General features: G+C 41.7%; 1 protein-coding gene and 1 non-coding gene across 2 annotated transcripts in view; both read right to left on the reverse strand.

The window, feature by feature from the left end:
• The window catches only part of LOC124622317 (cardioacceleratory peptide receptor-like), a 364,747-nt gene that overhangs the window by 160,751 nt on the left and 177,042 nt on the right, over positions 1-26,954 (reverse strand). The gene's annotated exons all lie outside the window — the stretch shown is intronic.
• Trnaf-aaa lies at positions 25,025-25,121 on the reverse strand. Its single transcript is given in 2 exon segments — positions 25,025-25,069; positions 25,085-25,121. It is a non-coding gene; the product is annotated as a tRNA-Phe (tRNA).

Genomic DNA, 26,954 nt, shown 5'->3' on the forward strand with positions numbered 1-26,954 from the left:
GTTCTTTGTAAATGCCAAGGCATAGTATTTAAAGTCATTAGTAGTGTTAAACAACTTCTTACTAATATCTTCATTAGCTGATCACAAGCACTACATTGGCGAAATTACTGTATAAATTTGTCAAAATCATCTCGCGGACAGTCATCTCGACTGAAATGGTATCATTTAGTCAGAAGAAGTGTTCGTCAGATTTCCTTTTCACTTTAAAATTATCTTTTACTCAGCTTCTCAGTAAATTAGACACCAAAAAATAATAAAATTATTAATACAAAAAGGAGATTGAGTGAACTAGATATGTACCGCGTTAGAGAAAATGTACTTTTAAAAATCCAACAAAAGCTTGTAAAAAATCTGAGTTGCATGTATTCACTACCCGCCACGAATTAAGCACCTTCTTTATCAACTACGACAGTCTTAAGCCCATCACAATGATAAGACAGTACGTATTGTTCATTTTCTTTTAATAGGGCACCTGAATTTTACGTGTAACACCTGTATGTTTTTTGCTCGTGTATGATGTCATTTCTGGAAACCCAGAATCTACTATGTAGGAATCAACATGGATTCCGGAAACAGCGATCGTGTGAGACCCAACTCGCTTTATTTGTTCATGAGACCCAGACAATACTAGATACAGGCTCCCAGGTAGATGCCATTTTCCTTGACTTCCGGAAGGCGTTCGATACAGTTCCGCACTGTCGCCTGATAAACAAAGTAAGAGCCTACGGAATATCAGACCAGCAGTGTGGCTGGACTGAAGTGTTTTTAGCAAACAGAACACAGCATGTTGTTCTCAATGGAGAGACGTCTACAGACGTTAAAGTAACCTCTGGCGTGCCCCAGGGGAGTGTTATGGGACCATTGCTTTTCACAATATATATAAATGACCTAGTAGATAGTGTCGGAAGTTGCATGCGGCTTTTCGCGGATGATGCTGTAATATACAGAGAAGTTGCAGCATTAGAATATTGCAGCGAAATGCAGGAAGATCTGCAGCGGATAGCCTCTTGGTGCAGGGAGTGGCAACTGACCTTTAACATAGAGAAATGTAATGAATTGCGAATACATAGAAAGATTCTGTGATTATATGATATCGGAACAAACACTGGTAGCAGTTACTTTTGTAAAATATCTGGGAGTATGCGTGCGGAACGATTTGAAGTGCAATGATCATGTAAAATTAAATGTTGGTAAGGTGGGTGCCAGGTTGAGATTCATTGGGAGAGTCCTTAGAAAATGTAGTCCATCAACAAAGCAGGTGGCTAACAAAACACTCGTTCGAAATATACTTGAGTATTGCTTATCAGTGTGGGATCCGTACCAGTTCGGGTTGACAGCGGAGGTAGAGAAGATCCAAAGAAGAGCGGTGCGTTTCGTCACAGGGTTATTTAGAAAGCGTGATAGCCTTACGGAGATGTTTAGCAAACTCAAGTGGCAGACTCTGCAAGAGAGGCGCTCTGCATCGTGGTGTAGCTTGCTGTCCGGCTTTCGAGAGGGTGCGTTTCTGGATGAGGTATCGAATATATTGCTTCCCCCTAATTATATCTCCCGAGGAGATCACGAATATAAAATTAGAGAGATTAGAGCGTGCACGGAGGCTTTCCGGCAGTCGTTCTTCCTGCGAACCATACGCGACTGGAACAGGAAAGGGAGGTAATGACAGTGGCACGTAAAGTGCCCTCCGCCACACACCGTTGGGTGGCTTGCGGAGTATAAATGTAGATGTAGATGTAGACACATACAGAGAGTAATTTTATTATATGCAGCCGGCTGTACGTGGGCATTGGCTTTTGCAGAAGACATACAGGCCTAAAAGCTTCGCAAGAACAAGAATTCAACTACCAGCTGTACACTACTGAACGAAATCCCCGCTCCACAGCACAGTTGTAAGCCACTAGTCGATGCAAAATAAAAAGGCGCAGCGCATTGGTAAAATTTTGTTATCCCTCGTACATTCGGCAGCTACGAATCCAGAAACATTTTTACAAGCATACAATGTCGTCATCATCATGGATGTCACATAAAGCATAGCAAATTTGTATGTGATAATAAGGAAATAATGAAGGAGGAGCAATGTAACATGTTAATATCATCATAGCACAAAGCTTTAGAATCTAACGGAACTTCAGGGTTTAAGCAGACCCCTGCTTAGCAATCTCTGTTTTACGCGCTTTTCAGGTAATCTCCATGCAGAACTCCGATTTTCTATAACCTTCTCATATTTAAATTCTTCGAAATCCTTCCTGTACACATTATATCACACGGTGCAGTGTCGGAACGCCCTCCTTCTTTATTTACCCTTCTCTGTGTCCCAGCTGTCAGCGACGTTAGTCCTGTTTAGTCTCTGTTCAATGCTAGGTCGGTTTATGTTTATCGATTAGAGTTCACGGATATCATATAATATCCCAGTAGCTCTTTTCACTTTTGTCATGCCACGCACACCACAGTACACAGACTACGACCGTCGCTCCTTGAAACTTTCAGTAACGAGATATTTGTACTTATAATTTATTTCCCGCTATCTTGTGTTTTCAGTGAAATCTATTTTTCACCACGTTCCCATTATGAATAAATTAGTTATCACATGACGTTTTTGTAGTCTGAAGTTCCCACGTGGCAGACGAAAAATTTCCCAGAAATGCTTCCTGTTGTACGCACAACCTTTGGGGCACTTCAAGATGCTGCTAGTAGCATGTCGTTACTGAAGCATACCAACTGCAAACTGCGTTGGAAAAAAGCCATTTTATCTTGTCGCTAGCATTAATATGACAAATTTTTTTCACATACAGCGAATCTAAAGAAAGAAATGCAAAAGGTAACTGTGGACTTGACCGACACATGCAGCTAGGCGAAAGCAATAAAAACTACAATTGAAAGAAAAAAAAACAGCCCTCGGTCACTATTTTTAACAAATTAACCTGGTTTCAACACTGCTAGGAGTGTCTTCTTCAGAATTTAAATCAAAGAATGGTCTATATTCTATAACATGGTCGCCGGATAATGACTAAAAATGTATGGTAGGGTGTAAGTACGGAATCATCGTAAAAGACTGACAGTACTTATATGTCATTTATAAAATAATAAATATGCCAAAAGGGCATTAGTCTTAAAGATATTTAAGGTAAAGAAAAGAGTGATGTCGAGCCACTAAGGGCTGCTCGTTAGTTGCGTGGTGCAGGTTGCAAAACGGACTCAGTGACACTGTTTTTCTTTCAGTTGTAACCATTCAAAATGGTTCAAATGGCTCTGAGCACTATGGGACTCAACATCTTAGGTCATAAGTCCCCTAGAACTTAGAACTACTTAAACCTAACTTACCTAAGGACATCACACACACCCATGCCAGAGGCAGGATTCGAACCTGCGACCGTAGCAGTCCCGCGGCTCCGGACTGCAGCGCCAGAACCGCACTGCCACCGCGGCCGACAATTGTAACCATTCACGGACTCTGAACGTGCAGCCATGTACAAATATTTTGCACTAAAAACTACTTTAGAAAATATCTGGAGTGAAAGTCAGTCGTCAGTCCTTTTCGATCAGGCAAAACAGACGAATTCAAGCGACACAGTTGTTTCAAGAATGACCGGAAGGCACACACCGACGCTGTAACATTCCACGAGAAATTTCCGCATTATCTTACCACTGAACGGCACACTCACGTTCAGAAGGAAACAGAACACCTTGAGCGACTAAAGACAGGACTTTCATATTTACACGACTTGTAAATTAATATGTTCTGCAGAAATTATTAGCATTTTTGTCATCTCGGTTCAGCATGTATCCTGTTTCCTAGTAGGCACATGGGCCTTAATAACTTGTCCCGTGCGTGGTGGCATCGACGCGTAAAAGGCAGGAATGTCGTGTTATGACATAGCCATCCATGCTGCATTTACATGGTTCCAAAGTTCATCTGTGGTTGTTGTCACTGGGTCACAGCGCTGCACCCGTCATATCACCATATCCCACACATTTTCGACTGGCGTCAAGTCTGGTAGAGCTAGCGGGGCAAGGCAAAAGGCTGACATCCTGTGACAGTAATAAGGCGTGTGTTCGTGCAACAACGTATGTTCGTCCATTATCTTGCTGAAAAATGGCGTATTGGGTGTCCTGCAGAAAGACTATGGCTACGGGTCGCAGGATGCCATTCATGAAAGATACACTAGACACAGTGCCCTGGACGTCAACCACTGTGATTTTTTTGTTGTACCCAATAGCACCCCATACCATAAGGCCTTGAGTTGGAACTGTATGTCTTGTGTGAATGCAGTCACTGTGATGCCACCACCCCTGCCTGAGGTGAACCAAAATGCGGCCATCGTTTTCAAACAAACAGACCTAGATTCGTTCGGAAACATTATTTGATACCATTCTTGCCATCAGTGACGTCGTTCCATACACAATTTACATCTAGCATGTTTGTGCACATTCGTCAAAGGTAGGTGGAAAAGTGGACGACACGCACGTAACGCTTGCCGTAACAAACGGCGACGGACTGCCACCCCTGATAGCGTATGATGTGTTAGGCCGTTACACTGTTGGACCAGAGCCGAGGAGGATGCAGATCAGTCCTGCAGTGCCATTCTGATGAGCTGTCGATCTTCTCGGGGGTGGTCTGGGTGGTGCGACCTGACCATCTCGTCGTGTTCTACGACCTTCCGGGAGACACCCAATGGCACTGCCAAAACACTTAGTCCCACAGGAGCAGCGATTTCCCAGATGGCTGCATCACATTCTCTCACGTCAATAATGCGCCCTCTTTCAAACTGACTGATTTGAAGGTACCGTTTGAGCATACTTCTGCGGGGCATCCTGCACGTGTTTTCAACTCACACTGATCTGTTAGTTTGGTTGGTTGATTTCGAGGAGTGAACCAAACAGCGAGGTCATCGTTCCCATCGGATGAATGAAGGATGGGGAAGGAAATCGGCTGTCTCCTTTCAAAGGAACCATCCCGGCACGCGGTTCCAGACTATAGCGCCTAGAACTGCTCTGCCACACTGGCCTGCAGACATTTCTCCAGAAAATACTATTTTACATGTCCTGTGAATATGAACGTCCTATCTCATGTCGTTCAAAGTGTTCTGATTTCTTCTGAGCACGAGTGTATTTTACACTTTTACTGAACTCAACATAGGATTAAACAGAAAAACCGGTTGCAAATAACTGTTAGGTACACTGAATTAGGTTTCGACAACCTCCAAGGTTGTCTTCATCAGAATGAAATGTTGATAAATCGTAAAATTACATTGCTATAAAGCAAAGGTCAGAATTTAGAGAGCAATGCTTAAGTCAAAAGTTAAATAAAACTTTCCAGCCTTTGCACATTGCCTTTGCCCCGTTGCCTTTGCCACGTTTCATTGTGATGAAGACACCCTCATCTAAGTCAATGTACCTAACACTTATTTGCAACCGGTTGGCTGTAAGAACTTATGTTGAAACTAGTATACGGTTGCTGAGTAACAGCTATGTTTAAAACTTTTATTGAACATGTTACAGATGCCGGTGCTCGTTTTAAACCAGGTGAAGAAATGAGCGAAGGGATTCAGGTGCTTCTGCCCGAGAAAACCAGTAATTACTCCAGGAGAAAAAGGAATTGCCATAGCACAAGTATTTGTGAGTGAAAATGCAGGCACTATATTTCAGAGTTCGTATTGAATATGGTACAGTCACTGTATATACTTAGAACAAAAATTTGCCGTTCCAATAGAAGCTATTGATCAGTGCGATGAACAGATTTTAACTTTGATAGATCTGGCACTGAAACTAAATGTGAAGAAATTTTAAATCAGTTAGCAGTATTATGTGTAAGTATACACTTCAAACAAAAGGAATTATTGTTATTTATTAAAATACATTAATTATGAACTACAGCTAGGAGGCAAATTATCTCTAACTTAAATACAAACAAAGAATAATACAATAATATTTTATTGTATAATGAAATTAATTGAGGTTGATGTGATCATCAGTCCAAAGCCTGGTTTGCTCCAGCTCTCCACGCTACTGTATTCTGTGTAAACCCCCTCATTTGCTAATAACTGGTCGAATCTACATCCTTCACAGTCTGCTTGCTGTATTCAACGCTTTGTCTCCTCTACATGTTAAGCTCCTCACCTCCCACATTAGCTTCCAACACTAAATTAGTGATCCTTTGAAGTCTCAGAATGTATCCTACCAATCTCTCCCTTTTTCTAATAAATTTGTTGCACAAATTTATTTTCTACTCTTACTTTCAGTATTCTCTGTAGCACCACATTTTTAAAGCTTTCATTCTCTTCTTGTCCGAACTGTTTATCGTGCATGTTTCAGTTCCATATAAACCCACACTCCAAAAAATTACCTTCAGAAAAAACGCCCTACACTTAAATCTATATTCGATGTTAATAAATTTCCCTTCTTCAGAAACACTTTTCTTCATATTAGCTATCTACATTTCATACCCTCTCTGCCTCGACTATCGTTCATTATTTTGCTGCGAATACAGAAAAACCCGTTTACTACTTTTAGGCTTTCGTTTTCTAGTCTAATTCCCTCAGCGTTACCTAATTTAATTAGACTACGTTCCAGTACACTTGTATTGCTTTTGTTGGGTTCATCTTATAGCCTCTTTTCAAGACTCTGTCCATTCCATTCAATTGCTTTTCCAACTCGTTTGCTGTGTATAATAAAATTACGTCATCGGAAACCTCAAGTGTTTTATTTCTTCTTTTATTCCCTCCTCCAATTTTGTCTTTGGTGTCCTTTACAGCTTCGTCAATACACAAATTGAATAACGTCGGGGAAAGGCTACAACCATGTCTCACTCCTACTCCATTACGGATTCCCTTCTATTTCCTTCGTTTCTAATATTGTCGACTGGTTTCTGTGAAACTTGCAAATAGCATTTCACTCTCTCTATTTCAAACCTGCTGCCTTCAGAATTTCAAAGACTGTGTCCTATTCAACATTGTAAAGAACATTCTGTACGTTTACAAATGCTATAAACAGAGGTTTGCTCTTCCTTGACCTATCTTCTAAGAGAAGTATTGCCTCGTGTGTTTCCATGTATCCCCGAAATCCAAACTTATCTTTCCCGAAGTCGGCTTCTACTTGTTTTTTTTCCATTCTTCAGTAAACATTTATTGTTAGTATTATGCAACCATTAGTCATTAACCTGTTAACAAACTCCCGTTTGCTCCTGCGTTCTTTGCAATTGGCATTACTACATTCTTCTTGAAGTCTGAGGGTATTTCGCCTGCCTGATACATCTTGCACAATAGGAGGAATAGTTCCGCCAGCGCTGGTTCTCCCAAGGATATTAGTAGTTTTGAAGGAAGTCCTCTACCCCAAGGGCCTTGTTTCGACTTAGGTCTTTCAGTTCTCTGTCAAAATTTTCTCGCAGAATCGTATCTCCCATCTGATTTTCATCTATGTCTTCATGCTTATGTATAATATTCCCTTCAAGTTCATATCGCTTGTGTAGTGCTCCTATGTATCCTTCCTGCCTTGTTTGCTGGTTTCCCGATATTCATAAGGCTGCCTCTCATTCTTCGAAATGCCTCTTTAATTTTCCTATTGGCGGTATCTATCTTTCCATTAGTAATGCATGCTTCACTATCTGCACAGTTGTCCCCTGGAAATACCTGCTTTTCCGTTTTGCGCTTCCTGAAAGTCTCACTTTGTCGAGGTTTCTATTCCCTTTCGCTTTCTTCATCAGCTACATTTTTATATTTTCTACTTTCATCAGTTAAATTCTGTACCTCCTGTGATACCAAAGCATTTTTACTAGCCCTTATCATTTACCTGCTTGATCCTCTGGTGCCGTCACTATTCCATCTCTCAGAGCTGCCCATTCGTCTTCTACTGTAATCCTTTCCCTTGTTGTAGTCAATCGCTGTCTAATGCTACCTCTGAAACTCTCAAAAACCTCTTCTTATTTTAAATTATCCAGGTCTTATCTCCTTAAATTCCTACCTTTTAACAACTTCTTCAGCTTTAATCTTAAAATTATCGTCAGAGTCCCCTGTAAATGTCTTATAGTTTAAAATCTGATTCCTAAGTCTCTTACATACGATTAAATAATAAATCTCATAACTGCCGGTGTCTCCAGGTCTCTTCCACGTACACAACCTTCTTTCAAGTTTCCTAAACCAAATGCTACCGATGATTAAATTATGTTCTGTGTAAACTTCTACCAGAAGATTTCTTCTACTATTTTTCCTTCTCTCCATTTTCCTACTATGGAACTCCAGTCCCCCACGACAATTAAATTTTCGTCGCACTTAACTATCAGAATAATTTCTATTATCATATATTTCTTTAGTTTCTTGATCACCTGTCTGTCGTGGCTACAATAATGCCTTCATGCTGTTCATAGTAGATTACCCAAAGTCCTGTTTTCTTATTCAATATTTGGCCTACTCCTGCATTACTCCTATTTGATCCTGTATTCATAACCTTGTATTCATTTGACTACAGTATGTTGCTACTGACCTTCTGTCACCGAATTTCGCTAAATCCCTCTATATCTAAATTAAATCTATGCATCTCCCGTTTTGAATTTTCTAACCTACCTTCACGACTAAAGCATGTGACAGTCCATCTACGTTCCACGCTCCGCCAGTTTTCTTTCTCCTGATAACGACATCCTCCTGAGTACAACCCTACTGAAGATCCTAAAGGTGGATTGGTTTGCGAATAGGATGCCATCATCAGTTAACCGCGCAGTACATATGCATGCCCTCGGGAAAAATTATGACATCAGTTTCCCCTTGCTTAGCCGTTCGCAGTACTAGCACAGTAAGAGCATGTTCGCTGATGTTACACGGTCAGATCAGTTAGGTCATCTAGACTGCTTTCCCTGCAGCTACTGAAAAATCTCATCGGGAAGCACACGTTTGTCTGGCCTCTGAAGAAATACCTCTCCGTTGTGATTACAGGTACGGTACTGCTATCTGTATGATTGAGGCACACTACCACCCCACCATGGGGTCAAACGCGTACCTTAATACGTACATTATATGTGTAATATTTAAATATACATTGATTAATTAGCGTTTACTTGCAGCTTTACTTGCGTGTGATATGAATTGTAGCATGTTTGGGGGAAATTTAATTTCTAGTTGATTGATTTTATTGGGATTAGCATGAAAGCCTTTTCATAGCGTGAACGAAATTATGGACCAAATCCACTTCACCTGTCTCAGGAGCAATGTTCGACACCCCCATGTCAAAGGTATAGGTATGTCAGTGGTCCGAACCATTCCTTCATTGCAATCAACAGATTACTCAAGTACTGTTCACGTGAAACCTAATTTGCTCTGGTCGTTCGTGTGATTACATCTTTGGCTCAGTGGAGCTCAGACTAAAACGAGATATCCAAACTTCTATAGGGCTTTGTATCCAGTTTCGCTTCCTCATTTATCAACAAAAAATTGCTAGCCTTAAAACTCTTTCCGTTGGAATGTGAGGCCAGGCTTCAACGCATAGGCAACGCAATTCCCAAAAATTACAAGCCGGTGGTTTTTGGACGCGATTAGCGTGCCAGGAGTGTTATTGTCCCAAACATCAACGTGATTTCACCATTTTCTTGCTCAAATCGCTTTAGTACCAGTCTAGCCTTGTGACACAGACAAAAGAATTCGAGAAGCACTGTATTGAACACGTTTTTTTTAACTAATTGCAACACATAGTCCCCGAGCAGTGACTTTCATTTCACTACTGGGGAAAGTTGATTTTTAATGTCTCTTGATGCGTTGTAGAGAATTACGATAGTTGCCCGTTTCGACTCCCAGTCAGGCACAGAACTTTCCTCTACGATACCCGTAACAAAAAGACAACGGGGATGTGAGCAGGCTTCGGATACTGGAATGACAAACAGTTTTCGTCTCATTACATCATGTCACTAGTGAAAATAATTCGCTAGCTGAAGTTTTATTTTTCTTAGTTACCAATCTGATTGGGAGCTGGTTTCTAAACCCCACATAGCATAAAAATTGATCGCGTATTTTCACACGCACGATTTGTTGTTTGTGAATGAAACCATTTTTAATATGTTTCGTTGTTAGTTAACAGGGGCAATAGCCGTTAAAATGGTGTAATTTTTTGGCCATGTATTTTCAAGATCAGACTTGCTGATACTATCCAAAAATTCCAGCAATGGTGGTCAGTGCTGCATTACTCTAACTTAGTAACAAAGATTTCCTTATTTGTCATTGGCTACAGATGCTGGGTTTGAATCGAAATACAGAACAAAATGTCATTAAAGTTGAAATATGTGTAGAACTACCTGCTCATGAATATCTTAATTATATAAGGCCTCCTCAAGGGTGACAGTTGACTTTAGACCTGCACATAGATTCATGTGCATTATTGCATACAGTTACAGTGATTTAGAGGTTTTCATATAGTGCTTACTCGCTATTTATCTAACTATTTGGTTTAGTGACCAGTTTATGCCAAACAACTCAAAGAATGGTTAGCAGAGAGTTGAATATACTTTTAAAGAAAAAGAACAAATTTTAATAGTGCTCTGTGAGTCCAAATATTCTTGCAGAATAGCTTATTTACGAAAAATTTAGTTCTGAAGTTTTGGAAATTTGTGGTAAGATCTTATGGGACCAAACTGCTGAGGTCATCGGTCCCTAAGCTTACACACTACTTAATCTAACTTAAACTAACTTACGCTATGGACAACACACACACCCACCCATGCCCGAAGGAGGACTCGAACCTCCGACGAGTGGAGCCGTGCGGACCGTGACAAGAGGCCCAAGACCGCGCGGCAACCCCGCGCGGCCTGAGTTCTGAGTAAGGATTAGTGAACGATTTGTGATATAGAGTTACGGGTATTTGTTTCTTCAGATACTAATGAGAATGACAACATTTGTGAAATGTCGTTTATTTTAATATAACAAATGTTAAGGAACGTCTCATCTGTAGTACGTGTTCTCTGGTGTTTGCAATTTCGGGGTATTACGGAATCAAATACATTACATTGTGATAAACAAGCCCTTTGGATCCTAGATAACGAGGGCATGCACCTGTCCGGGAGCTGACGTTCCCTCAGACCACGTCCTGCTTGTAGCAGAACTAAAAATAAAAATTACAAATGTCCAAGAACATACACAACAGCGGAAAATAAAATACGATCGCCTTAAAGATGAAGATATCGAAAACAGGGTAACCAGAAAAATCAGGGAAGGAATTACAGATTCAGTCAAACCATAACTAGAAGAAGTGACAGATACAAACAGCGTATGTGAGGAAATGCAGAAAATATTGACAGATGTTGCAGAAAGTGAAATAGGTTACAATCAGAAAACATTAAAGAAAAATTGGATGAAACACGAAATTTTGACATTATTTGAAAAAAAAAAGAAAATATGAAAACGAAAGAAACCAGGAAAAATACAGGGACATGCAGAAAGTCATAAACCAGGAGATAAGAGCTCCAAAAAATAACTTGCTGAGTCCTTAATGTAGAGAATTGGAACGATTGCAACAAATAATTGACGACTTTAGCTTACATAAGAAGATAAAGGAAAGGCTGGTATATATTGTAAGAAAATCTTCTCAGATATAGAAAATTACCGAGGAGAAATAGCACAGGACGATCAGCAAAAGAAAACTATCTGGAAAAACTATATAAACAACCTTTTTGCAGATGAAAGACCAGAAATAGAAAATAAAGATGACGAGGGTCTATCGGGTCCTGCCATCACAAGATATAAAATCAGAAGAGCAATAGGAACGGCAAAAGGTAGAAAAGCAGTTTTTCCTGATCAGCTACCAAATGGTCGCAAACAGTCTGCTGGGGTAACACCTAATCAAGTTGCTCATCTACTGGTCCGGAATGGAAAGACTAATACAAAACAACAGAAAGTAAAAATTAACAGGTCTTTAGAATCAGAAACTAATAGGTTTTTAACACCCTTGACAATGAAGGAATTCAATTATGGTGTCAGCAATATGAAAAGCGGCAAAGCAGCTGGGGCGGATGGCATGTGCACGGAGCAGATCAAACACTTTGGACCGGGCACGAAGAACTGAATCCTGCTACTTCCCAATCAATGTCGCGAAACACGTAAGATCCCCAAGATGTGGAATAAGGCAAGGATAGTGTCACTCTTGAAACCCGGGAAGGCACCTGATTCACCAAAGAACTATCGCCCAATATCTTTCCTGTGTCATCTTTACAAACTGTATGAGAGACTTATTTTAAATCGTATGACAGACTCTATTGGGATGAAACTTATTCCTCAACAAGATGGTTTTCGATCTGGAAAATGATGTACTAGTCAAATTCTGTGCTTAAAAGAACACGTAGAGGAAGGATACGAAAATAAAAAATAACAGGGCTAGCCCTGGTCGACCTTAGCTCTGCATGTGATACAATGAACCACAGGCTGCTGCTCCAGAAGCTCTATAGTGAACTATCAGTTTGTTAAGATTATCGAGTCTCTATTACAAAATAGACAATTTTATGTTGTCCTCAATGGGAAAAGGAGCAGATGGAGAAATCATGAAAATGGTCTGACCCAAGGAAGCGTTTTGCTGGCCTCCGAATTTAATCTGTACACCAACGACCAACCGATGCCTAAGTATACAAAACATTTTCTGTATGCGGATGACATGGCACTTACAGCACAGGGGAGGACCTTTGAGGATATAGAACAGGAGCTGGAGAAAGCTCTTACAGAAATGTCATAGTATTACAAAAACAACTTTCTTAAGCCAAACCCGTCAAAACACAAATCAGCGTCTCTCACCTTCGATCATGGCAAGCTATCCGTAAACTTAACGTCTCTGGGAATAATACTATACTGGAGCAAACCGACAAACCAACTTACCTGGGCGTCATGCTCGATAGATCTCTGACATACATGTACCATTGCGAAAAGACGCGACAAATGGTAACTTCCAGAAATAATATACTGTGGAAACTACCTAACAGGAAATGGGGTGCTAAACTTTCCATATTAAGAACCACCGCACAAGCCTTATGCTTCTCTACAGTCGAATATGCCTGCCCAGTATGGTGCAGATCAATCCATACAAAGACGGTCGACACAAGTCTTAATGAAGCATGTCAATTAACAACGGGATGCATGAAACCTACTTCCCTATCAAAACTATATAGAACTGCTGCGTTTGTGGATCCCAACTCTCGGAGAACATCACATGAATTCACAGAGAGGCTCAAACGAATTATTGACGATCGGCATTCCATTTTTGGCAGTAATTGTAAACCAGGGCGATTGAAATCCTGTAAATGGTTCTTAGCCATGGTAATAGAAGAACCACCAGCTGATTACCCACCTGCACAGGAAATGCCCGGCGGATTCTGCACAAACTGTACGACACTGAGGACATTGAACCAAATAAGGACAGAGGTGGCCCTAGTGAAGACAAATATGATTAGGTGGACTCCTGGAACCACGGATGATAAGTGCGACTGTGGCGCTGCTCGCCTGCCCAGTGCCCTTTGTGGCTGGACGAGAAAGAAGCCTTGGACGTGATGCTGTACTGGGCTGAAGGATTGTGATCTGGTTTCCGGACTCGAAAGAGTAAAGTAAAGTAAGTGCAGAGGACTTCCTGCGACTTGTTGAATCCGTACGACGTCGAATTCTTGCACTAGCCTGGCAAAAGTAAGTCCGATACAATATTAGGAGGTTTCGCATGACTTTTGTCACCTCAGTGTGTGATAGTAGAGGTAGAGTTTTAAAAGTCAGCTTATTGAAGATCGTAGCTGTCATTAAACCAGTTCGAAAGGGAAAATGAAACCCAATGGTTTTTCGCAACACACAACTCGTGTCCTTCAATCTGGTCCTGCTCTTACCTTGTTCTGCATTTTATCTTTGAACGTGCCGTTAGTATTTTTTAACTGGTCATATATGCCCGTTGCAGTGTTGCAGAATATCATTTTTTTATATTGTCAACGTTACCAATACCTCCAGAACAAGAGTGTCTAGGGCAACTGTTCAAAATCCTTCTCTGTTAACTACCAGACGACACTTGCTGTCGCTTTGAAAAACTAGGCGCCACCTAGGTGTGGGTCGAGCATTTGGTTTTACTCTTTTACGTCCTGTTGACAGGAAACAAATGTGAAACTGTTCAAGAAAAAAAGAAGGGAATACAGCAATGTAAGTTCCTTAAAAATGCAATTAATAGGCAGCAGGGAAAACGTGTGCAAAGTGAAAGACAAATGGTTACCAAAAGTCTGTGCTCGTACCAAAGGATTTGTCTAAGAGATATTGTACTATCAGACGGTATACAGCTACGTTTCTTAACAGACATTGTGCTCCAGGTGGAGGGGGACTCTTCTGGTTGCTAGTAGCGACTACAATTTGAATACAAAGAGTTGGTTGGTTGGTTTTGGGGAAGGAGATCAGACAGCGTGGTCATCGGTCTCATCGGATTAGGGAAGGATGGGGAAGGAAGTCGGCCGTGCCCTTTCAGAGGAACCATCCCGGCATTTGCCTGGAGCGATTTAGGCAAATCACGGAAAACCTAAATCAGGATAGCCGGACGCGGGAATACAAAGAGTATAATAAGTATCTTGAGCTTGTGCTGTGTAACATGGGAAAAGTTAAAAGCAGTCTGTATAACTTATAACCATACAGTAGTGACAATTTGTCTTGGTTCAACAGAAGATTTTAGCGAGACTGGTTTTTGTTCTAGAGACATTTCGTAGAGAGTGGGTTGTAGGCAAGTGTGGAATCTGAAGACTTCCGCTGGTTATCTTGTCCATTTTTGTAACTGAAAAATTTGCTTGGCAGGACACTAATGTTAATGGTCAGTGGTCAGCGTGCCTGACTACTGTAATGAAGGCCCGAGATGTATTCCCAGTACTGCCAGAGTTTTTTCGTAAATGTGTAGACTGGAATGGTGTTCACTCAGCCTCGTGTTTCGAACTGAGGAGCTACGTGAGTGCCGGCCCAAGTGGCCGTGCGGTTAAAGGCGCTGCAGTCTGGAACCGCAAGACCGCTACGGTCGCAGGTTCGAATCGTGCCTCGGGCATGGATGTTTGTGTTAGGTTTAACTAGTTCTAAGTCCTAGGGGACTAATGACCTCAGCAGTTGAGTCCCATAGTGCTCAGAGCCAGCTACGTGAGTGGGAAATAGTTAGCAGCTCCAAGGTCAGGGAAGCTGGCAAGTGCTGCGAGAGCGGTGCGCTGACCCCACACCCCCATACACACCTCATGACGCCGTTCGCAGAGGGTCACACCACGGCTGGTTGGTACTGACTGCTCACCAGGTACTGTGAAAAGAGCTTTGGCTGTAGCCTTTTCACAGTAATACAAGTTTGTTAGTCAAAGACGACGCACATCACATCATGTAAGAGACTGACTAAAACTAGTACAGAGACATAGTGGTGTAACGGGATTTCGTTTGGTTAATTATGTTCCATCACTTACGTAAACTTATATATGAAAAACCATGCATGTTCACTTCCTGCTGTATAAGAACCATGGCCAAAGTATGCAAAATCAGAGAAACAGTGAAACGGAGGCAGCTGAGTGGAGAGAGACAAGCAATAGCGTTTGGTGTACTACTTAACGGTACGATGACTGAGAAACATAAATGATCCTAAGATGTCAAACTAATAACACACCTTATATTAAATTCCTGAAACAATTCCGGTTAACTCCATATGTCACACAACATAATTATGTGAAAATGTACAAATTTTATTGATAGGCAAAGCAAAGTGTATAAACAAATTGACATTTAGTGAATATCAATCCCTAACACTCAAACTAGTAATTGCATGTTAGTAATTTCCCTGTTCCGAGAACGAAACGCCGTTCTGAGGGAAAGGAGAACTTTATGAAGGCTCACTATCTCGCGCAGCTGGTGCCCTCGCCATGAGATACCTAACGGACACAATGAGACGCTGCAGCCACCGCTTAGGCCGCTGGCAAAGGCAGCCCTTGTTCCTACTTTTAACGACGACCCTTCGGAAAGCCTTTCTACAGGAACACGGCCGGATACTGCAGAAAAACGTCTGGAGAATACAAGTCAAGAAATGGTGACTCACTGTACCCACCTGCATCAAACCTCTCTTGAAAGAAAAAGCTATTTATCTCAGTATTACGCAGCAGAAGTTAAACTCTGCAAAAGAAACGACGCCTTAGATAGGCTACAAAAATTCTAGTGGGTGGAGTTTAGCAAGTACGAATGCCCTGATTGGACACAAAAAAAAAAAAAAAAAAAAAAAACACGTGGCCACCAGCTTCGATATAGGCTATTTGCAGAGAGAATAATTGGCTTCTTCTCTTGCAGAACATCGTCGAGTGTTTGAGCAAGGCAACTCGCTCCAGGCTGAGACGACTGCGAGAGTCATTTTGTGAACACTTGTTCACAGATTCGTCTGAACTCGTAAGGAGTTAAACTGCAAAGAGTCCTAGTACGGAGAATCTAACCGAGCACTGACAGTTAACACTTGCGACCGATTTGAGGGCAACGACATTCGCGCATTTTCAGTCAAATAGCATGTGCCATGCCAATTAACTTAGCTAGGGAATAAATAGGAGTCTCGCCTTCACCAAAGACTTAGGAAATGTATCAGACTGGTGTTTAACAACCGGGAGAGATTTAGAATATATTCTCAGGTTCACAGCTTACGCCGACAGCCGCCACTGCCGCCGCTGACACCAGGTAACCAGACGCGCTCGCGCTACGCTAGCAAGTGATGTTAAATTGACACTCAGAACAGCGGTCGTCTCCGTCCTCCCTAATTTTGGTACATTCGACCATGACCTGTTGTTAAACATATTAACGAATGTTGGGCATTATTGAAGAAGACAGTCGAGATTTCCGACCTAACGGAAAGGATTGATCTGCCGTTGTAGAGTTATGAATTGTCTTAAATGTGTACTTCCTTTTGATTGCTCTGTACCGATCCTCATTCGATTTTGAGTACTTTCATTGTGCATTTTAGCGTAATTGATATCTCTGGCTCCAACTGTATTTAATTGGTTTGTATTTATATCGACCCCCAGACAAAGTCATTGCCGGCTGGATTGGCCGAGCTGTTCTAGGCGCTACAGTCTGGAATCGCGCAACCGCTACGGTCGCAGGTTCGAATCCTGCCTCGGGCATGGATGTGTGTGATGTCCTTAGGTTAGTTAGGTTTAAGTAGTTCTAAGCTCTGGGGGACTGAGGACCTCAGCTGTTAAGCCCCATAGCGCTCAGAGCCATTTGAACCATTTTTGAGACACAGTCATCAATCATCTTACCATTAAAGAACCTTATAATAGTTAGGGATTTCCCTTCACAGTTTTGTACTCCAAGTATCAATATTTTACCATTTTTGCTAACATTGCTATGCCATGAAGTCATACTTAGAGCAGAAATAAACTTTAACAACGAAAATCTAATATTTTCATTTTTTGCTAACATTTAGTTACGCTTAACTCGTACATAAATTTCTGTTAGTGATAACGTTTCCTTTACAGGGAGTGTAGTGGAACCGACGTTGAGATCATTGTCTGATTATATCATTGTCCGTACTGGTGCACTCTCCTGAACTCTGCATGAGTGAGATGGTATGCTCCTGCCTTGCAGTCCGTTGGTTCAACACCAAATTCCTACAACACTCACAAAGCGTCCTCGCGCAGCTGTGGTTGGACGATAGGTCAAAACCAGTCTCACATGTGTTATAACACGACATAGAGTAGACTACGAATCAATTAATGATGTGGAAAAAGTTTCAGGCTGTCGGAGGTCGAGTTGTAGTGTTGTAAGGTGTCAGGCAAATCCAACACCTTCCATTAAAACCCTGACATGATAAGCAAATCCAGTCCCTGACATGATAAGCAAATCCAGTAGTATGTCACATAGCTCAGAATAAATCGTGACATTAAATTAACCAAAGTAATACGAGTAACGAGTGAGCAAATGGAATACCACAGACTAACACAAGAATGCCTGAATGCATGTCATACCTTCCCACCAAGAGACAGACGCAGTTCCGAGGGGAGAAACGAGAACAGAAGCCGAGAGCAGAACCGTGTAAAATGGAAGGTCCTACGATAAGGGACGGACACCCACGTCTACAGCTAACCGCTAGGACCACCCCCCAGCCCATGTTAAAAGCTAGAGCCCTCCAGAAGAACAGTATAGATCTTACGATAACACAAAAAGGGCCACCCCAACCGCAAGTTTTAGCGTGAGACTTTTTCGTGTCTCTGTTACGCTAGGACCACCCCCCAGCCCATGTTAAAAGATAGAGCCCTCCAGAAGAACAGTATAGATCTTACGATAACACTAAAAGGACCACGCCAGCTGCAAGTTTTAGCGTGAGACTTTTTCGCGTCTCTGTTACGCTGCAAACTTTAAAAACATTGTCCCACAACGAAAAGTATAACGTTTCTCATTGGATGGACAGAATTTTTGCAGGCGGAGCTTAAGGTTAACATTGAGACCCTGATTGGTCAGATGAAAACACAGCCAGATAGTTTTTTTAAACCAACTTCAGTAAATTGTAGTAAGGAGAAGTTAGGAAAGAGTTGCTTCCGAGACGGCGAGGTGAGCGGAGCTGTGCTGCCCGCTGCCCCCTGACGAACACCGACAAGGTAATGAACGCACGGAATGCCGCATAACAGCGTATAAAGCGTCACTCAGAACTGCAGAAGTCTCATCTGTTACACCCCCTTTTTGCGTAATACTAGTGTCGATCGTCAATTAAAGCTCATGGTGTTCACATTTGCCACTTGAAGTAAAAATCTGAAACTCGATGATTTTTCTGTTATATAGTTATTGAGAAGCCACAACAACCACTGTTATTTACGACAAGTTAAATAAGTAATTAGAGATAATTGAGAGTCAATGTAGACCATTTTGATAGTTTTCTCTCTCGTGAAACTTAATTTAAACCTAGATTATAGATGTGATATGGCATAGGTCATCCTTCGATCCATTGTAGAACTTGGAAACCCACTCAGGGAATATTCGTTCACATTTTTGTTGAACGCAGTTGGTTTTTATCATCCTGTACTAAAACATTTCCTTTTATCAATAGTGCAATTTATAAACAATATTTTGTGAGTAGAATAAAATTTCCAACGGTAAACTTAACTGCTTTTTCGACGTTATTTTACCAGCTAATTAAAAATAGGAAAGCCTTGAACCCCTTCCACTAAATTTAGTTAGTATTAAGATTCTTTTACAGGGAGTGCAATGGAGCTGACGCTGAAATCATTAAGTATTTGGTTATATTATCGCTAGTCTCACTGAACTCTTCTGAACTCTACATGTCATGTGTGGTCTGGCGTCTCCTTACCAGCAACAGGTCCCAGGTTCAAACTAGTCAATTCCCTAAAAAACACGCTCAGAGCGTCGTTGCGCGAAAGTGGTAGGGAGACACGATATAGAACAAACAGACACCACGCAGAATGTTAGAGTGTTTATAAAGGTAACACTAAGGAACGGGTTGGATAAAATGCTGCATTTATTCGGTGAAAGACTGTTACGTTTCCGAAGGGCTTCTGTGTAAAGAGTGCGGATGTAGTATGGCTAATTTCTTGTCATAAATACAATAAACCATCTCTCATTTGCTTAAATATAAACTAAATGTGCGATATTATTTAGACGAGACCAGTGTCTGACATTCAGTGACCGTTCTGTCTGAACGTTCTACTGTACACTGCCCTACGTATATTTCATTCCAGGAAACTGCTGCATTCTTGCGATCCATCAGTCACTTCGTTTCGTAAATAACTGTAACTACGAATTATGTAATGTTCAACATATTATTATACCAGATATACCTTCAGAAATTGCAGCATTACTTGCAGCTTTCTAATGTTCAGGGGTACGCGCAATTTCTTGCAGTGACAGCAAAACTGAACAATGTAAACTGCGTCCTGACTACATAGCGAAAACCAACATAATGTTAAAGTCAACGTTCTCTATGTAGTAAAACATTTTTATCCACCAGCAAACTTGCAGCTGAAATTAACTTGTTTTTTCTAGAGTATTTAAACTGAACGGTTATGTCAAGATTTATAAGATGGTTTGGGATGTTCGAAAGAGTCTGGGGCTAACTGCAGAGTGAAGTACAGTACTGCATCGAAGTGTGAGAACGATATTTGTAGGACCACTTTTAACAAGTACGTGTGTATACAAATTTCGAACATGTAACACGCTGGGACAATACTGTATTTCCTGTTAAAGTGCTGGACCTCAACCCAATGAGACGAAGACCCAATCCAAACACTTACATTTCAAATGCATTTGTAGTAATTAGAACAATGTTTAAAACTTCGCAATTGTCCCGTAAACGGTTCAGCCGTGGAGCCGTGCTGTACATGTCGGCTTTCGGTATCAACCAGTGACATCCCTCGGCACCCTCTTACACAATTCCCGATTCTAAGAGAAATCGAATTTTCATGTATAGACTGGGTGATTTGCGCATCATGTTAAGCTGAAGTTTTTCAAGCGTCTCAATGCTTATGACGCCTTATCTCTTAAACTATGTGTCACATAATGATATAATTTTGCAATTATGTTCAGTGATATTGTAACGTCCCCCTAGAAAAATTTTGAATGACTGTGCTGGTAAACTTCTACGTTATTTCATTTTCAAACAGCTGAGCAAAACTAAACGTACTCAAACAGTTATCTCTTTAGTTATTCTGATCATCAGTAAAATGTCACACAATATTTTTAGCGCAACGCAGTCTGACTTTCAAAAATCCCTACGAAAGGATGGCCCTGACTAACAATAACCTATGCCTTTCATGAATCACTTACCTCACAAAAATCTTCGTTACTCGAACTACTGAAATACAGCGAGCGCCGTTACTGACAGCTAATCAAGAGATTCTAACTACTGAAGGCACTAACTACTGATAGGCATAGTTAGCAAATCAAAGATTTTGATAGTGAACAAACAATGTATTTTCCTTACTAGTGTTCAAAATTCATCATATATATATATATATATATATATATATATATATATATATACACATCCTTTTTCTGACGGACACACGTCCAGATCGTCCGCTTCCGCTTATAGCAACCTCTCAAAACTCTAGTATTTCTCTCTCTCCACATCCACCGCTGCTGGCGGTTCACCTCCAACTGCTCAACGCTACCTGCTGTTCACATCCAACTGCCCAACACTACACTAGCGAATATTCCAACAATGACAGCCAGCTACTGACTGCACACAGCACAGTCAGTGATTTTCATACAGAGCGCTATGTGGCGTTACCAAAATAGAAATCCTAAACAGCCTACTTACAATATAGGCAAATAATGTCAGCGAGATTTGATGTGAACTGAGATAGTAGTAAAGAAGTAATAAATTGAAATCTCATACCTGATGCAGAAATTTTACTGCATGAGCAGCGAATATGTTTTAAGAGAGAAACGTTTACCCTTTAATTATTTTGTGAGGGGGTGTCATCGAGAAAAAGCTTCAAAAAGTTTTGAAATTAAGTGTAAAATATCATGGAAGATGTTAACTGCTCACACCCTCAAATATTGGATGAATATAGTGCTGCTAATTTTAGCACTGTGGCTTAGGCTGTCTAAAGTTTCAGACCTTAATATTTCACTTATTTAATTGAAACTTTCACATAATATTATAATTCTTAATTAGTAGTATGGTGTGCATACTGTAAGACCTTCAGTACACACACCATCCGGTTATTTGACTTGTCGCTCTAACGAAGTAGGCGAGTGTCAGCAATATGTCTCGTGGTCTTGTTGTGCCGTGTTTATCTTCTGCCGTTAGGTCAGACGATAGAAATGCCACTTGCACGCTTAGAGTAGCAGATTGACGGTGACCAACTTTAAACAGAACTTGATTAATTTTCACACACATTTATTAAAATAATAAAAATCATAGACATTACGTAACTTGGTTCCGGATGCTATTTACAATTGACAATCTGAAGTTCCTTTGGTATTGGTACGTTAATCTTATTCTCACATATATCTCTGATACTTGACAAAAGTGTCTATACATTTATCTTCATGGCTATGTACAGGAATATGGTAATCTTACTAGGCGCAGACTGAAACTTGACTGAAACTATAGACTGGTACAGACTAATGCAGACTGGTACAGACTGGTGCAGACACATGCAGACTGACAAATAGGACGTCTGTACACTCGTTATAATACCTCGCGCGTTCATGTATCACTGCGCGAGTGTGATCCGCGAGGAGAAAATGTTCTACGTTGGCAGCAATCTCAGTGGCTGCGTTACATATTAATACGCGGATCGGCGGAAGCAGAATTTGGTCTGTCACTATGGCAGCGCCATTTCGTAGTGCAGAGACGGACGAGCGCTTTGCCTGCGCTGTTGTGCTTAGCGGGGCGCGCTCTAGTGGGAAAGTTGTGTACGCGCTGACTACGCGGAACTATATACACAACAAGTCGATTGTAACTCCATTTTAAATTTCTGCAGTCGGTGAATAATTACGTAAATTACGGAATCTAAAATTTTTGCTGCTTCTGGAAGCCATTAGACGGTGGGCGACAGAGTGACCGTTTTCTCCATTTAGTAATACCAATAGTGATGCACGAAATATTGTAAATTACACAATAGTGACGCACGAAATATTGTAAATTACAATAGACAGTCAGATAGCTGATCAAGGGTTTTCCGTAGTGCTTTTATTTCCACTACGCCGAACAAAGACAGTTGAAAGAAAGGTATGCAGCAATAAAATTAGGGAACGCTAATTCTTAAAATTCCGTCCTCGCCCTTGTAATTTTCTGTCTTCGAGGGTACTAGTTGGGGCGGCGTCTGGTGTCATCCTAAATTCGGCACGGCCAGAGTTGCAGCCCGACTTGGCGGTTAATTACCGCTGCGGGCCGTCGGACGGCGTGGCGGCCCCACCTGAAACGGAGCCGCGCGCCGCCTTCCGTCCCGGTCTGGTGCGCGCTCACCTAATTGTGCGCCGGCAGTTCGCCTCGCGCCAGAACCGCAATTCGCGCAAAGGCCGGCTCCCACTATCCCACTGGAGAGAGGCAGCGCGGCGCGCGGCAGCGGCAGCGGCAGCGGTAAGCGTTTTCCGCGGCGATACGCGGAATTGGCTTTCCCATCTGGAAGCGCCAGAGTCTAGTGACAGCAAATGACGGGTATGGACGGACGGGAGGTATGGTTGACGAGACCCACTGAAATGTGCAATACATTTAATTAAGAGTACCATGAACGAGACGAAGAAAATTTTGGGTGAAATCACAACATTTTTTTCCCTTTGTGAAATATTCTTTCACATATTTTTATTATTCTTTCACATATTTAATTATTCATGTTGCTCCCTATCTCACTATGTAGACGACAACATCAAAAAAACTGATCACTCCAGAACAAATAAATGCGAACACTCTCACAACTCCGAGCCAGGAGGCGCAGTGATTAGCATACTGGACGCGCATTCGAGAGGACGACAGTTCAAACCCGCGTCTAGCCAACCTGATTTAGGTTTTCCGTGATTTCTCTAAAACGCTTCAGGCAAATGCCAGGATGGTTCCTTTAACAGGTCACAGCAGACTTTATTCCCCATTCTTCCCTAACCCGATGGGACGGACGAGTTTGCACTTTGGTCCCCTCCTCCAAATCAGCCAACCAACCAACCAACCGACCAACTCTCATAACGGCTCCTAGTACTGCAATTTTCAGTACTTAAATATATTTCACCAAAATGAGCACATCACCTTTTATGCAGTAGGCCTTCATTTATAACTGATAATGTATGACAGTTGATACTGAGAATTGGCGCCGGCCTGAATGGACGAGGGGTTTTAGGTGCTGCAGTCTGGAACCGCGCAACCGCTACGATCTCAGGTTCGAATCCTGCCTCGGGCATGGATGTGTGTGATGTCCTTAGGTTAGTTAAGTTTAAGTAGTTCTAAGTTCTAGGGGACTGATGACCACTGCAGTTCAGTCCCATAGTGCTCAGAGCCATTTGATTTGAGAATTGGCCAGCCCGTGTGGCCGAGCGGTTCTAGGCGCTTCAGTCCGGAACCGCGTGACCGCTACGGTCGCATGCTCGAATCCTGCCTCGGGCGTGGATACGTGTGATGTCTTTAGTTAGTTAGGTTTAAATATTTCTGCGTTCTAGTGGACTGATGACCTCAGATGTTAAGTCAAATAGTGCTCAGAACCATTTGAGAATTGGCTTCATTGAGATCACGTAGTTTAACCACTCTTCAAGTGTTAGTTATTGAAACAATCAATGAAGTAGTGTCACAACAGCTAACCCTACCCGTAAATTTCCATTAATGTTATCATAGCCAAGATATACGTAAAACCTACACCCAACACCCTCGTACACATTTACATATTTACCAACTCCACAGATAAGAAAGAGATTGAAAGAATTTATGATATGATAAAAGAAATTATTCCGTTATTTACGGGAGACTAAAATCTAAAGTGTGGTACAAGACTGGAATTAGGCAGCAGGAAAAGGAAGAGAAAAAAGTCGGAGAACATAGACTCCGAGAAGGAATGAAAAGAGTGCAGCCTCATAGAATTTTGCACAGAACATAATTAAATAATCGTTAGAACTACGTTTAGGAACCACGAAAGAAGATATCAAACATCCAATTGATCTAGAAACACTGCAATGTTTTGGATGGCATATATAATGTCAAAATAGAGTTTTTTAAACCAGATTTTAAACTGTGATTTCCAGGGGCAATGCAGACTGATGGTAATTTACTGAATATTAGCTGCCTACAAGAATTAAACGGATAGCAAAAGTTAACAAGTTAACGAGTTGGAAATGAAGTAAATAAAGACCCAAAGTCCCAAAGGTCCCTGGGCGATGTTTTCAGAATGAGATTTTCACTCTGCAGCGGAGTGTGCGCTGATATGAAACTTCCTGGCAGATTAAAACTGTGTGCCCGATCGAGACTCGAACTCGGAACCTTTGCCATTCGCGGGCAAGTGCTCTACCAAAAATGGTTCAAATGGCTCTGAGCACTATGCGACTTAACTTCTGAGGTCATCATTCGCCTAGAACTTAGAACTAATTAAACGTAACTAACCTAAGGACATCACACACATCCATGCCCGAGGCAGGATTCGAACCTGCGACCGTAGCGGTCACGCGGTTCCAGACTGAAACGCCTTTAACCGCACGCTCTACCATCTGAGCTACCAAAGCACGACTTACGCCCGGTCCTCACAGCTCTACCTCTGCCAGTATCTCGTCTCCTACCTTCCAAACTTTACAGAAGCTCTCCTGCGAACCTTGCAGAACTAGCACTCCTGAAAGAAAGGATATTGCGGAGACATGGCTTAGCCACAGCCTGGGTGATGTTTCCAGAATGAGATTTTCACTCTGCAGCGGAGTGTGCGCTGATATGAAACTTCCTGGCAGATTAAAACTGTGTGCCCGACCGAGACTCGAACTCGGGACCTTTGCCTCTCGCGGGCAAGTGCTCTACCATCTGAGCTACCGAAGCGCGACTCACGCCCGGTCCTCACATCTGTTGATACTACAGCCTGAAGATGGCGTATTGAAGCACCGAAACTGGCTGCAACAAAATAAATAGTCCGCAGCTCGTGGTCGTGCGGTAGCGTTCTCGCTTCCCACGCCCGGGTTCGATTCCCGGCGGGGTCAGGGATTTTCTCTGCCTCGTGATGACTGGGTGTTGTGTGATGTCCTTAGGTTAGTTAGGTTTAAGTAGTTCTAAGTTCTAGGGGACTGATGACCTTAGATGTTGAGTCCCATAGTGCTCAGAGCCATTTGAACCAAAATAAATAAAATCATAAGGACGGCTGTAGAGGTTTTATTCTCTCACAATAGTAAACGGCTGTCGTCGCAAAGACCTTCTGCCAAAATATTGGTCATACAAAAACTTCTCTGTCTACCAGTTCCATCCGGTACAGATCCCATACTGACGAGCAATATTCAACTACTGGTCGAATGAAGGTTTTGTAAGCCACCTGCTATGTTGATGGACAACATTTCCTGAAGAGTCTTACAATCTCTGGCATTTGTCTCTCCTGTGAATAGTTTGATGTGCTTGTTCCACTTGAAAGCTCACTCTACCAATACTCCTAGGTATTTTATGGAAGTAACTGCTTCCAGTGATTGTTCTGCAACTGTGTAATCGTACAGTAATGTGTCGTTCTGCCTGTTTACGTGCAATACGTCACATTTGTATTGCATTCACTCCCTGCATCAGGCGTTGATCCTCTACGGGTCTTCTTGCATATCGCTACAATTTTCTATCGTTGCAACTATAACAGTTCATTGGATTATACAGAAAGTCACTTTTCCGTCTGAAGATTTTTGTCCATTGAGAATGATATGCTGTGTACTGTGTCATAGAAAATCTTCAGTCCAATCACAAGGAAGAAATTTATGAGAATGTCTGTTTGGAGCACAACATTGTATGTAAGTGAGTCACGGACGGTGGCAAAACCGGAAGAAAGGAGAATCGAAGCATTTGAGATGTGGTGCTATAGAGAGGTATTGAAAATATTCGTACAAATAACATAAGAAATGAGTAAGTTCTCCATAGAACCGATTAGGAAAGAAAGAAGAAGGGAAAGGGTGATAGGACATGCGTTAAAACATGAGTGAATATCTTCCATAGTAATAAAATATTTGGACAATTTGGTTACAATGATAATTGCTTTGCTGTATGTTAATACAATTTCGAAGTTAAATTGATCATGACTACGAAAATAATACGGTCATTTATGGCAACACTGTAAATATACGTTTGTTCTGATCTCCTGTCTGAAGTGAAACAGTGTTTTATCTGCGTTGTTTGTTCTTCGCTGCCGCGCGGGATTAGCCGAGCGGTGTAAGGCGCCGCAGTCATGGACTGTGAGGCTTGTCCCGGCGGAGATTCGAGTCCTCCCTCGGGCGTGGGTGTGTGTGTTTGTCCTTAGGTTAATTTAGGTTAAGTAGTGTGTAAGCTTAGGGACTTACGACCTTAAAAGTAAAGTCCCATAAGATTTCACACACCTTTGTACGTTTCTT

Source organism: Schistocerca americana, chromosome 7, assembly GCF_021461395.2.
Source record: "Schistocerca americana isolate TAMUIC-IGC-003095 chromosome 7, iqSchAmer2.1, whole genome shotgun sequence".
NCBI lineage: Eukaryota > Metazoa > Arthropoda > Insecta > Orthoptera > Acrididae > Schistocerca > Schistocerca americana.